General features: G+C 43.3%; 1 protein-coding gene across 1 annotated transcript in view; it reads left to right on the top strand.

Moving 5' to 3' along the window:
• LOC122808108 (NXPE family member 4-like) overlaps positions 1–15,771 on the top strand; it is a 513,467-nt gene that overhangs the window by 190,486 nt on the left and 307,210 nt on the right. The window lies entirely within an intron of this gene.

Genomic DNA, 15,771 nt, shown 5'->3' with positions numbered 1-15,771 from the left:
AAGATACCTCAGATTCTTAGCTGGTTCAATGCAGTACCAATTCTCTGCACTGCCCTTTGGCTTATCTACTGCACCCAGGGTCTTTACAAAATGCCAGGCACCAGTAATTGCATTTTGCAGACAAAGAGGAATTCAGATATATCCTTACTTGGACGACTGCCTTATTCAAGCAGAGAGCAAAGACATTCTTCTAAAGCATCTGGCATTTGTAAAAAGATTGCTAATTTGCCTAGGGTACACAGTAAACGAAAATAAGTCAAAACTAGTGCCCTCATAAGAGATAATATTCCTGGGTGCCAGCTTAAATACAATGGCCCAGATGGCTTATCTCATGCCAGACAAGCAAGGACAACTGACTCAATATTTCCAATTGATGGCAACAAAAACCCAACTCCTTGCAAGAAAAATTCTGCAGGCCTTGGGGTACATGGCGTCTTGCATACTACTAATTCCATATGCCAGACTGCATATGAGGAAACTACAGTGGTACCTAAAGAGTGTCTGGTCTCAACACTGTCACAGTTTGGAAACAGTAATACCACTTATTCCTTGCCTTCAGCAGGAGTTTCGATGGTGGGCTCAAGCCTGTCACCTCAACAAGGGACAGCCTTTCACTCAACCCACAGCCAGGCAAACACTGACAACAGGTGCTTCAGATTACGCCTGGGGAGCACACATGGCAGGAAAATGTATTCAGGGCAAGTGGCCCACAGAACAAAGGCATCTTCACATCAATCAAAAAGAGATACTAGCTGTACAAAATGCCCTTATAGCTTTCAAGGACCTTCTGCATCCAGGACAACTACTACTAAAGACAGACAACACCACAGTTATGTGGTACATAAACAAGCAAGGGGGCACTCATTCATATCCACTCTGCAGACAAGCCATGACCTTGTGGAACACAGCTCTAACCTATCAAGTTCATCTGCAAGCACAATTCCTGCCAGGAGAGAAAAACATTCTGGCAGACGACTTAAGCAAAAACATCATGGATCCGCACGAGTGGAAATTACATCCACAATTATTCAGAATGATAACACAAAAATGGTTGAGCCTGGACATAGATCTGTTTGCATCCCCAATGAATTGCCGGCTACAGAAATTCTGCACAAGGACTTACCACCCACAAGCATGGAAAGTGGATGCCCTCTCATTCAGCTGGAAAAACCTACAAGTATATGCTTTCCCACCACTACCTCTCCTTTCAAAGGTACTCCTAAAAGCCATACAAGAAAAGCCAAAGATGATCCTGATTGCCCCAGACTGGCCACACCAGCACTGGTACCCAATCTTAAAGAACTTAGCACAAGGTTTACCATGGATTTTGCCTCACATCCCACATCGTCTGACTCAGCAAAGCAATCAGATACTTAACAGCCAGCTCAAGATTTTAAACCTGGCTGCATGGCAGATTCCTTAGTCAAGCAAGCAATGTCTCTCTCCAAAGCTGTTATGGATGTCATTCTGGAGGCCAGGAGGCCTAGCACCAGGAAAGCCTATTCAGATAAATGGAAGAGATTCTGTGCCTGGAACCAGGCTCTCAGCCTTGACCCTCTTGTCCCAAATATTCCTCAGATACTACAATACTTAACTGAGATGCTGGACAAAGGCCTCTCCTTTTCATCCATTAAGATCCACACTTCTGCCATCTCTGCTCATTACAACACAGACCCACCAATTTTTTTCTAATCCTTTGCTAAAACAGTACCTCAGAGGGGCTAAAAAAATAGAGCACCAACTCCAACTTGGGACCTCAACTTCGTCTTGGAAAAATTAACTTTACTTCCTTTTGAGCCAGCTAACTCAGCAGACTTAAAATATGTCTCTTGGAAAACTGCTCTGCTCCTGGCAATAACCTCAGCATGAAGAGTTTCAGAATTACAGGCACTAATGGCAGTGGAACCTTTCATCATTTTCCACCAAGACAGGGTGTCTTTAAGAACAAACCCTACTTTTATGCCAAAGTTGGTATCAAGTGTGGCTCTAAACCAAACTATTCACTTGCCACCCTTTTATCCAAATCCACAGAATGAAGGGGAGAGACTCCTGCATTCCTTGGACATACACAGGCAGTTACACTTCTACTTGGACAAAATGAAAACTTTCAGGAAAACTGAGCAATTGTTTGTAGCATATGCTGCAGGAGCACAGGGAAAAGCCATTTCAAAACAGACCATTTCAAAATTGATAGGGCACTGTATACGTTTCTGCTATACACACCATGGGAAAGCTGTACCTAACAGCATTAGGTCTCATTCCACCAGGGCAACAGCCACTTCAACTGCCTACCTCAGAGGAGTACCTACCAAGGACATTTTGGAAGCAGCAACTTGGAGTTCTGTACATACCTTCACCAAGCATTGCCATCTGCCTCTTTACTCTAAATCCAGAGCTGGCTTTGCCACTGCAGTGCTGCATGGCCTTATAGCCACCCCTAATGCCTTATAGAACCAGCCACCCAACCTCAGCTTTGGGATTCTACCCAAGTGTAATGACTGCAGCAGTGTAACACGATGAACATAGTATAGTTTTGTACCTACAGTAAATGTAGATGTTCGAGTGTATACACTGCTGCAGTCTAGGTTACCCTCCCTCCTTCCCCTCTTCCTTGCTGGTACTTACCTAGGCCTTCTACCCTTTGCTACCTATGGGGAGTATTTGCTGGTAACTGAAAGTTTTTGATTGCTTTTCTTATGTATGTTTTATTAGCAATTTACATTGCCTACCTTTTTGGGTGCACCTGACATCTGGGGCAAGAAAAACTGAAGAAAATGGCGTAGGCTGCATCTTATATACCCCTGGCACACTGACGTCAGGAATGAAGCGACAGCAACCAATGCCGGACCAAGACTTTGGAACTCTGGCCGACTGAGGGACCACCTGATGGCAGGATAACCCAAGTGTAATGACTGCAGCAGTGTATACACTCGAACATCTACATTTATGGTAGGTACAAAAGTGTACTATCTATATAGCCTCAGAAATACTATCTACTACTCTCATAACTATTACATACATAGTTCTTATGTAATGTAGTTTTCGTGTTGTTAGATTAGGGACTTCCATTTCAAAGTAGTTATTAGACATTAGACATTAGACAGGCTAAAGGTAAAATAAACTGTGTTTCATTTATACATAAAATACAGTTAAGCAGAAAGACAAATAGCCTTGCTGGTTGAGCATGAGAGACAGTTTATTAGAAAGGAAAGATAAGCCCTATGCAGACCATATAAAAAAACTCCAGCTTTACTCTGTCGCATATCGTCTACTTAGAGGCGATCTCTGCCTAACATACAAATCTATGTCAAACCCAGAACTGTTGGACATGCTCCACTAAAGAAATCCCAATCCATCCGAGCTACACGCTGTAGGGACCTAAACCTTGTCATCACAATAAACAGAACATGCTGGAGGGATAGATTCCTGTCCCAGAGACTTCCCTTACTCTGGAACAAACTACCTATCTATATCAAACAAAGCTCCTCATTAGCACTCTTCAAGAAAAATCTTGATGATTGGATGGGAGATAGGAAATTCACCCCAGGGATCACTTATGTGGCTCTGCTTGACAAGGGCACAGGAAAATAAATTTATTGGGTGGCAAAAGGCAGGGTACCATTTGGCTAGGCTTATATAGGCCCTAGGGCCAATAGCCTAGTATCTACCTATGAACCTATAAAGTCTATAAAAAAATACAGAAATACAAAATGTTCTTTTTTCTCAAGGGAAAGATGCAGTCTTGACAGCTACAAAATGCTCCTTAAGGGAATGCTAAATATAAGCACATACAAGACAAAGCTTGAGACCAAGGTTAAAAAAAAAGTAAATAAGGAAAATTACTGGACTGAAGTACTATAATATGTTGTGTTCAAGATAGCAGTTCATTTAAGGTTAGTGAGTTCATTTGATCTGTTACTTCAGAGAATATTTCTGACACTCGAGTGAGTACAGAAGACAGGTCACATAAAGACTATATTAGTTTACGTTGTTCTGGACAATCAGAATAAGACATGCAGTAAATTTGAACATTAATTGTTTATCAACACTGTTAATGAAGATGGTATTTGGATATTATAAACATCTAATAAAGCCTTATTGAATGAACTACAGTGTTTGGAGAATTCATTCTGGAAACTACACAAGACTTGGTCCATAAAGGAGAGACTGGCACCTGTTCAGCACAAGTTTGGGTAATTAACAGATAAAGACTTTTGTTCTCAGTCTCATTACAGTGTTTCCAGCTACAGTATTATCAGCTCCTACAATGGCACCCAAACTGGCCTGCTGTCTGGGGAGAGATATATCATTCATGCAACCCAGCAAGCAGCTACTCTGGACAATCAGAAAATCAGAGACAGTTGCAGTGTGTAACCCTTTCAAATCCAGTTTCCATTGCAGCCTTAAGTTCACAGTAAGTGTTCTTCTAAATCACTACAGCAAAAGTACTATGGACATTTCAACAGCACTCTGGAAATTTCCAGCTGAGAGGCCCCAGTAAAGGTAATTAGTGATGCTACAGACCACTCTTTCAGTGAAGGTATAATTCATTTCCAGACTTGGTCGCACTACATGTGTTCTGCAAAAATCTACAGAATAGCAGTGTTTCATTCAACTATATGTATTCTACAGAGTAAAACAGTCTTGTCTGCAAACAGAAACAGCTGAATTTCTCATTACAGAAAAGACTGTTCAGTATCACAGCACTACTTCATGCAGAAAATGGGCACATCACATGACCTCTGCATATAGTCAATGCAGCTGTTAACCAAAGTGCACATTACCAGTGTTTATTTCAGAAAAGCTTCAAACAACTTCAGCAGACCAGTATTAAATCAAAGCTTAGTATCCAGTTAACAGCTATCCTCATGAACTTTCAAGTTTTCAGTGTGACGTCACACTGTCAACAAGCAAGAAAAAAGGTTAATAAGCTACAGACAATGGCACACATTCTTCCAAAACCATAAATCTATGTAAGACTTTATATGCATTTCTTAGTTACCAGCTCAAAAAAGTTTAAATTAATCAGCTTAAGTCATTTGCATATAAACATGTCAAGTAATACTGCTACAGTTAAAACATCAATACATTTTTAGTTTATGTTTAAAAATGTTCTCTTAAAGTTAAAGGTTATTAGTTCAAGAATGTTAAATAATTCTAAACACAAAAGGGGTAAATCACAGAAGCAAGTTTATGAGTCAGCTTCTGTCACTAGGGGTTTGGACAATAAATCCTTGTGTAAATGCTTTAGCACATACATTTCAACATAATACTTTCAGTTGTAGTATAGTTTCACATACAGATGTTCAGAATGTAATACATGTAATTCAAAATACAGAAGTATGTTACAGTATTAAACATACAAATGTCACTAGAGTCAACGTACAAAACATGCAGTCAATGCCTCAAGTTCACATTACTTCATCTAGTTTCTTATTTTTAGAATCAAGTGCAATGTTTGCACTGAAGGGAGATAAGAGGAATCAGAGTGCAGTAAATTGTAGTATAACTGAATAACATACTTCAGTGCTAAGTAAAATAATGCATTCCATAGCTATCTGTAAAGATCAGAACATTAATCTGTCATTGTTTTAAGGTTAAAAGAAATAATATTTCATTGTTTAGAGACAAATCAATTTCAGTTACACATAGATCTTTATTAAAAGGCACAAATGCATTTTTGTCAGAATTTAAAAGGTCAGAGATTATAGCAACTAGCAGTTCAAAGTGTAGCAGCTCTGTACTAGGTATAAACATATCATTAGAGTTGTATGCTGTTTTAGACAAGATTTGTGCATATGCACATGTTTTAAAGAGCTGGTTATGACAGGAACATACAGATTTATGGGTTAAAGATAAAATAAATTCCAGTTCAGCTAACATGCTCAGAAAGACATATTGGGTGTAGCCAGTAAAAAAAAAGGGTAACCGTATACCTCTATACCTTGTAGGGTATATCAGAAATAACAGTTAAATTAATTTGCAGAATAAATAGTTTACAGTTACAGATTTGGCAAATTAATTTTTGTGTTTTTTTTTTGTTTAAGAGTTTTGTATTAAAGTGTTGCAATGCATAAACAACAAGAAATGATATAGTTATTCAGTATATTCAAGGTATAACATAGCAGACTTAATTTGTTAATTAATTTCCAAATTGCAGTGCACTTTACGTAATTATTGTGTATTAGTCAGAAAGTTAAAAAAGGCAGTAACATTAAATGCAAAGGTATAGACCTAAAATACAGAAAGCATAAGTTTAGTAAACTATTAAGATAAGTTATCTAAAGATAGGTAATAATAGTTATTCAGTGCACTCAAGGCATAACAGGGTAGGCTTAATTAGTTTACAGATTACAATTAGTTTACAGATTACAATGCACGCTTTACAAATTGCAATGCATTTTACATAATCATTGTACACTAGTCAGAAATTAATACTAACAGACAATGCAAAGGTATATATTTGAAATACAGAAAGTGTTAGTTTTAGTAAACCATTATAGCCCATAAATATTCATAAAAGCTAAAAAGGTAAATAATGTTAAGTTGTCAATCTCGCCTTCATTCTTGCTGGATGGGTTCGGAGCCGAACCTCGGCTCCGACTCGGCCTATTACTAAAGCTCGAGAGCTATTTTTACCGGCTCGATGCTATACTATGTCCCATAATGCTAGGCGTCATATACCCAGATCTCGTTTGCCGCTTCAGATACGAGGTTGCGTTTTCACTGGCTCCAAGTCGTATTTTAAAAATTTTTGTATCTAAAGTTAGTTTTTGGTAGTTTTTTTCACATTAGTTTATTTTAATTAGTATTTAGAGAGTAGCAACTAGTTTCCTTGCCCCTTTTCAGTAGTTTTTCCCTATTTTTTCCCACCCTTAAGGTGGACAGGCCTCTAACCCCCCCTTTAGTAGTAAGTACAGATTCCCCTTAGTGTATGTGGGGGTATTTCTGTCTCCTTTTTGCTATTAGTTAATCTTAAGTTTTTTGTTGAGTGAGTCTTTTTCAAGTGTGTTAGTGTACTTGTGTAGACTCCTTGTCTCGACCCTGTGGTATCATGTCCAAGGATACCAAGGTATCGGGATTCAAGAAGTGTGACTCGTGCTGTCAGAAGATGTCTCTGACAGACGGTCACACTTCTTGTGTGTATTGTTTGGGCCCTCTGCACCTGCAGGACTCTTGTTCCATCTGTCACGCTTTTAGCCCTAGAGTCCTGCAGGAACGCATAAATAAGCTCATTCTCTGAGGCTTATTAAAGCCTGAAGGTTGTCCATCCAAGCCTATGTCCGGAAAACCTTCAAAGCCCGCCAAATCGTCGGCTCCATGTTCGGACCCGGCGGCGAGCAGTCCTCTTTCAGCCTCGTCAGTTCCGACCGGAACCGATACATCGAGGCCTCAGTTGGCTCCAACTTTGGTGTCGGAGCCATCCCCAAGCCGAAAGCGCTCCAGGTCTCCTTCACTGAAGTCGGTCAGATCAGCTTTGAAGTCCCCCTTGCTGTCGGAGTGGAGCCATAGGTCTCACTCCTCCAGGTCTTCCAGGCTCTCGGACCATGACCTCGAGAGGGTAGTCAGTAGGCTTTTGAAGTCGCAGGTGCTGGCCCAGTTATTGCATAGCCCATCTCAACAGACAGGGGCTACCCCAACGTCTGCTCAAGTTCCTCCTCTGACTACTCTGTGAGTTCGGAGCCAGAGGTCGTTGAGGCTAGTACCGTTGGGGCATCGGAACTGATCCCTCCATTATCAGTTCCTTCGTCAGCTCCGATCCCTTCATTAGCTCCGTCCTTGGAGGAATCTGGGTGCCGAGACTCCCTTGTTGGCTCCGAGGGGGCAAGCGGCATCGGACCGTTGTCCGACCCCGTTCTCCCTCTCGGAGCCTCGGCGCAGGTGAGTTCGGCCCTGACATCGGCCTCGGAGCCATCCCTCTCAGTGCCGGGAGGAGCTATCATCTCATCAGAGCTGAGTCCCTCTTCCCTGCCTGACAGGGGCGCCTTTGAGGTCATGAGGAGCATGCTGGCTCCCATACCGGTACCACGGTTGGCCTCGTCAGCCCCTCCCTCCATGGTGCCTGCTTCTGCTCCTGCCTACCCTCCCGAACCCAAGCGCAGAGAACCGACACTCCAGGCCGCTCCATTGGGTGTTTCTTCCTCTTCCGAGGCCTCCCCTGATCCTGCAGGGGAGCCCCCTCGGAAGAGGACATGCAAGAGGAAGCATGTCAACTCCCCTGAGTCAGTGACATCTGACACTGACCTGGATGATTCAGAAGGGTCCCCAAGGTCCCCCTCTGAGGATGTCTCCTTTTCTGACATCCTAGAGATCCTTAAACAGAGGGGGAACTGGTCCGCCCTCAACCCTTCCGAGGGCGAGTCGGTGTACCTGGATGCATTCGGTTCTCGCCCTTCCACCTCCTGGGTGTCCCTGCCTTTTGAACGACTCATGGAGGTGGTGGCTCCGGATACTATGGAACCAATCCCCCGGAGGCCTGCAAAATTTATTACAGCCCCTGCAGACAAGCAGTTTCTCTCTAAGGGCGTCCCCATTGATGCCATGGTGGTGGCGGCAGCCACTAAGAAGGAGTTGGCTGACCCTTCAGTACCTGTCCATCCTCCTAATAAGGAATCTAGGACTATGGATAGGTATGGCAAGCGGATGGTTTCTTCAGCGACCGTTGCCATGCGGTCGCTGAATTACTTGTGCCATTTCACCCGTCTGCAGAGAGACCTCCTTAAAGAACTGGGTGATACCTTACAGGACCCAACAGCTGTGGGGTCTCAGAAAAAGATCAACTCCCAGCTGGGGACCCTGAACTCTATTGTCAAATCCTCCATGCGGCTCATTTCTTATGCAACCGATGGAGCGAGTAGGGCTGCAGGCACGGGCATTGCTCTAAGGAGACATACCCGGATGCGGCTTTGCAACTTTGCTGACCCCTTCAAGGCATCATTCACTAACACCCCTTTTGACAGTTCTGCCCAGTTTGGACCTCAAGTGAAGGATACATTGACCAGGTTTGAGCAGGAAGGCAAGACTCTCTCTGCCATGGGAGTCCATTTTTCCGCCCCTTCTAGACCATACCCTAAGGGTCAAAAGGGTGGAAAGATGTGGTTCCATAAACCCCAGGGAGTAATGCCTGATGCACGTGGTGAGCTCCCCTCCAGAGGCAGAGGAGGGAACAATAACAGATGTTGCCCCAGGGGCAGGGGGGTCCGCAAAATCAGGGTAGCAGAGAATCTTTCTCTGACAAACCCTTCCAGCACCCCTGATGAGCTGCCCGACTGTCCACCTTCGGAGGCAGTTGGGGAAAGACTTTCACTGTACCCAGAAGCCTGGCATTCCCTTACACAAGACAGATGGGTACGGTCGATCATATCCGAGGGTTACAGAATCCCCTTTATCCACACCCCGCAGCAACCAAAAGGGCCTCTTCCAGACATTCCACCCAGTCTGAGAGATCAAGCAGCGTCAGAAATTTCAAAGCTGCTATCAAAAAGAGCCATCCAGCCAGTCCCAGCAGACCAACAAGGATCCAGAATCTACTCCAAATTCTTTTTGGTACCAAAAAAGACGGGGGACTGGAGACCTATTTTGGATCTCAGCAGGCTGAACAAGTCTGTTCAAAGAACGAAGTTCCGGATGGTCACACTACAGTCCATTCTACCCTTTCTGGGTCAGGACAGTTGGATGTGCTCTATAGATCTTCAGGATGTGTACTACCATATCAAAATGAATAGGTGCTCCAGAAGGTTTCTCCGCTTCCAGCTGGGAGCCAGTCACTACCAATTCAGAGCCCTGCCCTTTGGCCTCACCACAGCCCCCAGGGTGTTTACCAAATGCATGGCAGTGGTTGCAGCTCACCTGAGACGACGAGGATTCCAGGTGTTTCCATATTTAGACTGGCTCCTTACTGCCACCACCAGGGACCAGCTACTTCAAGCCAGGGATTACTCTGTACAAATGTGCAAAGCGCTAGGCATCTCTATAAACTTTGAAAAGTCTGCCTTGTCGCCTTGTCAGCATATTACCTTCATAGGCACTGTGTTAAACATGGTGGAGTTGTCAGCAAAACTACCTACACAAAGAGTTTCAGACATTCGCAGCCATGTTCAAATCCTACTACAGGAGGACAGGGTCCAAGCCAGATTTGTACTAAAAACACTTGGTCTAATGGCAGCAACAATCACCTTGCTCCCCATAGCTCATTTTCATATGCGGATACTGCAGTGGATGCTTTTTTCCCAATGGTCTTTTCAGCAGCTTCCCATGTCTCACAACATTCTCATCACTCAGTCATGCAAAAGACACCTCTCTTGGTGGATGGTCTCGCCTGAGGTGCTCCAAGGCAGACCTGTTGTTCTCCCCCCTCTGGTTGCCACCGTGACAACGGATGCCTCCCTGATCGGGTGGGGGGGCATTTTCAGGGCAGGACCGTCCAGGGCACATGGCAACCCTTTGAGTGCCACCTACACATAAATGTCTTGGAGATGAGAGTGGTACTTTTGGCATTGCAGGCCCTTCAGAACTTTCTACCCACTGGGACCATTGCAATTCAGACAGACAATAAGTCTGTAGTGTGGTATATCAACAAGCAGGGCGGAACCAGGTCCTACCCCCTATGTCGGGAAGCACTCAGACTTTGGCAGTGGGCAATCTCTTCTCAACGGTTTCTGGTAGCAACGCATATTCCAGGGAAGTCCAACGTCATAGCGGACAGACTGAGCAGGACCATTCTCATGCCCTATGAGTGGTCTCTCAAACAGCTAGTAGCGGAACAAATATTCAGAAGGTGGGGTCAGCCTTGCTGCAACCTTTTCGCAACCCCTCAAAACAGCAAGTGTCAGGACGTCTTCACCATCTTTCCTCTTCTGGGTCTCCCTCCCAGAGACGCTGTAGTCCACGAATGGCCCCGGGGTCTTCTATATGCTTTTCCCCCTTTTCCCTTAATTACTCAGTTAGTCCAGAAAGCAACTGCCTTGAGATCCAGGATGATCCTCATTGCCTCTTACTGGCCCCAACAAGTTTGGTTTCCGTTCCTGCAACATCATCTACTAGAGCAGCCCTGGCATCTGGACCCAGTGCCAGAGCTTCTGACCCATCAATCGGGCGGGCTGCACCAATTCCTTCCATCTCTCAACCTCATAGCTTGGTTGCTCCACTTCCAACCCTAGCCAGGCTTCCCTTAATTTCTCAGTCAGTGCATCATATTATCCTTGCCTCTCACAAGTCTAACACCAGAAGGACGTATGCTAGTAAATGGAAGTATTTCTCTATTTGGGCAAGGAAAAATCAAGTTTACCCTTTCACAGCGCCTGTCCAAACAGTACTAGAGTTTTTGGTGGAACTTTTCCAAAGGGGATCTTCCTCAGCCACTATCAGGGTCCAGTTGGCGGCTATTGCAAATTTTCATGTTGGCTTGTCAGAGACCAGTATTATGTCCCACAAGCTTTGCAAAGCCTTTCTAAAAGGAACCCTATTACTTAGGCCCCCGGTTAAAGACCCTCCTTCACCGTGGGATCTAAATTTGGTACTGTCTTCTTTAATTCTTCCTCCTTTTGAGCCAGCTGCTTCCTGCTCGTTAAAACTGCTCTCATGGAAAACACTTGTCTTGGTAGCTATTACCTCAGCAAGAAGGGTTTTGGAACTACAAGATCTCTCTGTGCGCTCCCCTTATCTTGTTTTTCACAAAGATAGAGTGTCTCTTAGGACTAATCCATCCTTTTTACCTAAGGTACTCTCTGAAAAAAATCTTAATCAGACTATTGATCTCCCAGTCTTCTTCCCAAATTATACTGATAGAGCTGAGAGAAGATTACATTGTTTAGACGTTCACCGTCAACTACGCTTCTATCTCGATAGAACTAAACAAACGAGAAAATCAGAACAGCTCTTCCTGTCTTACGCGGAAGGAAAGCAAGGCCTTCCAGTTTCTAAAGTAACCTTGTCCAGATGGTTGACCTCTCTTATCACGTTAATCTATCAATTGAGGCATAAGGAGCTCCCTACCAAGCCTAGAGCTCATTCAACTAGAGCATTAGCTTCCTCAGTAGCTTTTCAAGCAAGGTTACCTATGGATTCTATTTGTGCAGCGGCCACATGGGCCTCCCCTCATACCTTCATTTCTCATTACAAACTGGACATTGCCTCCAGAAGTCGGGCTGATTTTGGTTCCACTGTACTCTGTTCCATTGAGCCACCCAGGACTAAGGTGCTAGGGACGCTGTCCCATCCAGCAAGAATGAAGGCGAGATTGACAACTTAGCATTGAGAAGTTATGTACTTAGCATAACGTTCCATGTTAGTTGTCTTCCTCTCGCCTTCTTTCTTGCGTCCCACCCTCCATCCCCCTAGCCTGGAAAGACCTAGAGTATCTTGTCAGATATTTTTTGTCACCAGAGTTATCTCCTCAGCTAGCTCTCTTGCTCCCTTTTTGGTAGCCCTTGTAAGAGATATATGTAGAAAACGTTATATTTACATATATTAGATAGATTTATTCTTTCTTGTGGTGGGACATGTATGTCCATAGTGTTAGCTATCAAACGAGATCTGGGTATATGATGCCTAGCATTATGGGACATAGTATAGCCCCGAGCCGGTAAAAATAGCTCTCAAGCTGTAGTAATAGGCCGAGTCGGAGCTGAGGTTCGGCTCCGAACCCATCCAGCAAGAAAGAAGGCGAGAAGAAGACAACTAACATGGAACGTTATGATAAGTACATAACTTCTCATTATAGAGCAAATTTAAATAAAAATTTACAGACACAAGTTAACACAGAATATGGTAATTATGTTTCAAGGCCACTTATAAAGTTATCTTTTTAGTGCAGATTTCAATTAGTCTTCAGAAAATAGCCATCATGCTTAATAGGCTATGCAATAAAAACAAACAGTATAATGTGTACATATGTAAATCTATAAACAACAGGAAAATGCTTCATTTTCTATAAAAAAAGACATCATAGCACACTAAAGCACCAGATCAGATGGTCAAAATCAGCTTTAAAAGCTACAGAATTAAAATACATTCATTTTCAGAATAATGTACAGGTTTTAAATATATAACTCATGCATCAAAACTTAGACTAAGGACTCTAAAGGCTATGAATCTAGGTAATATAAAAATCAAATCATAAAGTTAAGAGACTTCAATCCAGACAGGCCATAAATGCTCAAATGACACTTTGTGGTCAAAATTAAAATTGCAAGTTTATTCACCAGATAAAGAAAATGATTCAGTAGTTATAATTAAATCATAAAGTTAAAATGCTTCAATCCAAACAGGCCATAAATTCTCAAGTGACACCTAGTGGTCAAAATTAAAATTGCAGGTTTACCAAATAATTTGTTTTTATTTTCAGATTATAAATCAGGTAGCATAAAGCTGTATACAGTAGTTAGCAATATAAATGTAAGGTAACTACAGACGTAGTTCCCTGTAGACATTCATCAGGGATTTCAGTGGCAACTGTTAGATTAGGGACTTCCATTTTAAAGTAGTTATTAGACATTAGACAGGCTAAAGGGTAAAATAAATTGTGTTTCATTTATACATAAAAGACAGTTAAGCAGAAAGAAAAATAGCCTTTCTGGTCAAGCATGAAAGACAGTTTATTAGAAAGGAAAGATAAGCATAAAGTGTATAAAAATACAGAAATACAGAATGTTCTTTTCTCAAGGGAAAGATACAGTCTTGACAGCTACAGAATGCTCCTTAATGGAATGTTAAATAGGTTAAAAAAAGTAAATACGGAAAATTACTGGACTGAAGCAATATAATATGTTGTGTTCAAGAGAGCAGTTCAGTTAAGGTTAGTGAATCTGTTCAACCTGTTACTTCAGAGAAGATTTTAGGCACTCTAGTCTGAGTACAGAAGACAGGTCAAATAAAGACTATACAGGTTCATAGGTAGGTACTAGGCTATCTTCCTGAAGTCATTTATAAGCCTAGCCAGAATGTGTTGGCTTTTGTTACCCCTTAGATTAGTTCCCACTGTCCAGCAGAGCCACTGAAGTGATCCCCTGGGTAAACTTTCTGTTTCCCATCCACTTGTCAAGGTTTCTTTTGAAGAGTGTTAGCGAGGAGCTCTGCCTAATGTAGATTGGAATCTTGTTCCAAAGCATGGGAAGTCTCTGGGACAGGGATATATCCCTCCAGCACATCCTATTTATTGTTGTGGTGAGGTTTAGATCCCTAGAGCGTGTGGCCCAAGGGATAAGGTTTTCTTTAGGTGGAGCATGTCCATCAATTCTGGGTTGGACATGGCCTTGTATGTCAGGTGGAGATCACCTCTGAGTAGGCGGTATGCAGCCGAGTACAGCTGGAGTTTCTTCAGTTGAGCTGCATAAGGCATCTGTTTGAGGCCAGTGATCCTCTTGGTGAGGTACTTCTGTGGTCTTTCCAGCTGTTGCAGGTATTTTGTAAGGTACATCCCAAATGGGGCATTGTACTCTATGATGGGTCTGATGAGTGATGAGTAGAGGGGCACAATGACCTCTTTTGATTTGGATGCAAACCCTTTTGTGATTAGGTGGGCCACAAAGAAGGATTTTCTAACCACTTTGGCAATGTTATTATCAAAGGTGAGATTACTATCTACTTGGGTCCCCAGATCCCTTATTACGTCTTCCGTATTTAGGGGACTACAACCTATGTGGTAGTTTGTGGGTACTGTGTTTTTTCCAAAGGGGATGACTGCACTTTTTGGCATTTAGCTTGAGGCCTTGATTTTGACACCAGGTATCCATCTCAGTGAGACCCTTTTGGAGGATGTCTGTGTCAGCCAGAGAGTCAATTATAGCCCCTAGTTTGCAGTCGTCTGTGAACTTGGTCAGCCATAGTTCTCCTGTGCTTGCCTGTACCTCTGAGAAGTATATGCCAAACAGGAGGGGTCCTAGGACTGAGCCCTGGGGAACACCACTTGTAAACGGTTTAGAGTCTGACCTAGCTCCCGCAACTCTCACCATGTGGGTTCTGTCCATGAGCCAGTTGGCAACCCATCTTGTGACATAGGGGTTTATGTTCAGGCTGGTGAGCTTGTCTATAATACCAGAATGGGGAATGGTGTTGAAGGCCTTTGTGAGGTCTAGGTAGGCTGTGTGTACCACCTTTCCCTTGTCTATAGCCTTGGTAACTGTCTCAAAGAAGTCCACCAGGTTTAGGAAACATGATCTGCCCTTAACAAAGCTGAACTAGGTAGGGTCCAGTGTTTGGAGGTTTCCAAGTCTCTGTTAATGAGTTCCATGATGATGCACTCCATAGCCTTGCAGACCAAGCTAGTCAGGCTTATAGGGTGGTAGTTCCCGGGGTCTGTTGTGGCTCCACCTTTGTGGAGCAGAATAACCATTGCTGTGCACCACTCTATGGATATGTAGCCTGTGGAGAGGCTGAGTTTGAACAGTGTGTTTAGGTGAGGGGTTAGTTCATCTTTGAGCTCGTGTAGGATGCAGCCTGGGACACCGTCCAGTCCCATTGATGCTGTGTTTTTGGCTTTGGAGAGGGCTGTTTTAACCTGTGTGTCCATGATTTCAGGGACTCTACATTCTTCTGGTATGGTTATGGGCCCTTTTGGGGGTGAGAGGGGGGTAAAGTTTGCGCTGATCCTGTCTGCCAGGATGTTGGTGCTATCGGTCAGTTCAGTGTATTTTGTGCCATTCTGCAGTAACTCCGAGCAGATCTGAGCATTGCCACTTAGATTCTTGACATAGCTAAAGAATGCTTTGTGGTTATCTTTGGAGTCCTTGGCAATTTTTCTTTCGAAGCTCACCTTGGATGCTTTTATGAGGG

This window comes from Protopterus annectens, chromosome 8.part0 (assembly GCF_019279795.1).
Source record: "Protopterus annectens isolate FY-2018-M chromosome 8.part0, PAN1.0, whole genome shotgun sequence".
Taxonomy (NCBI): domain Eukaryota; kingdom Metazoa; phylum Chordata; order Ceratodontiformes; family Protopteridae; genus Protopterus; species Protopterus annectens.
Note: the sequence above shows the minus strand (reverse complement) of the source record. Positions and strands in the feature narration are given on the sequence as shown.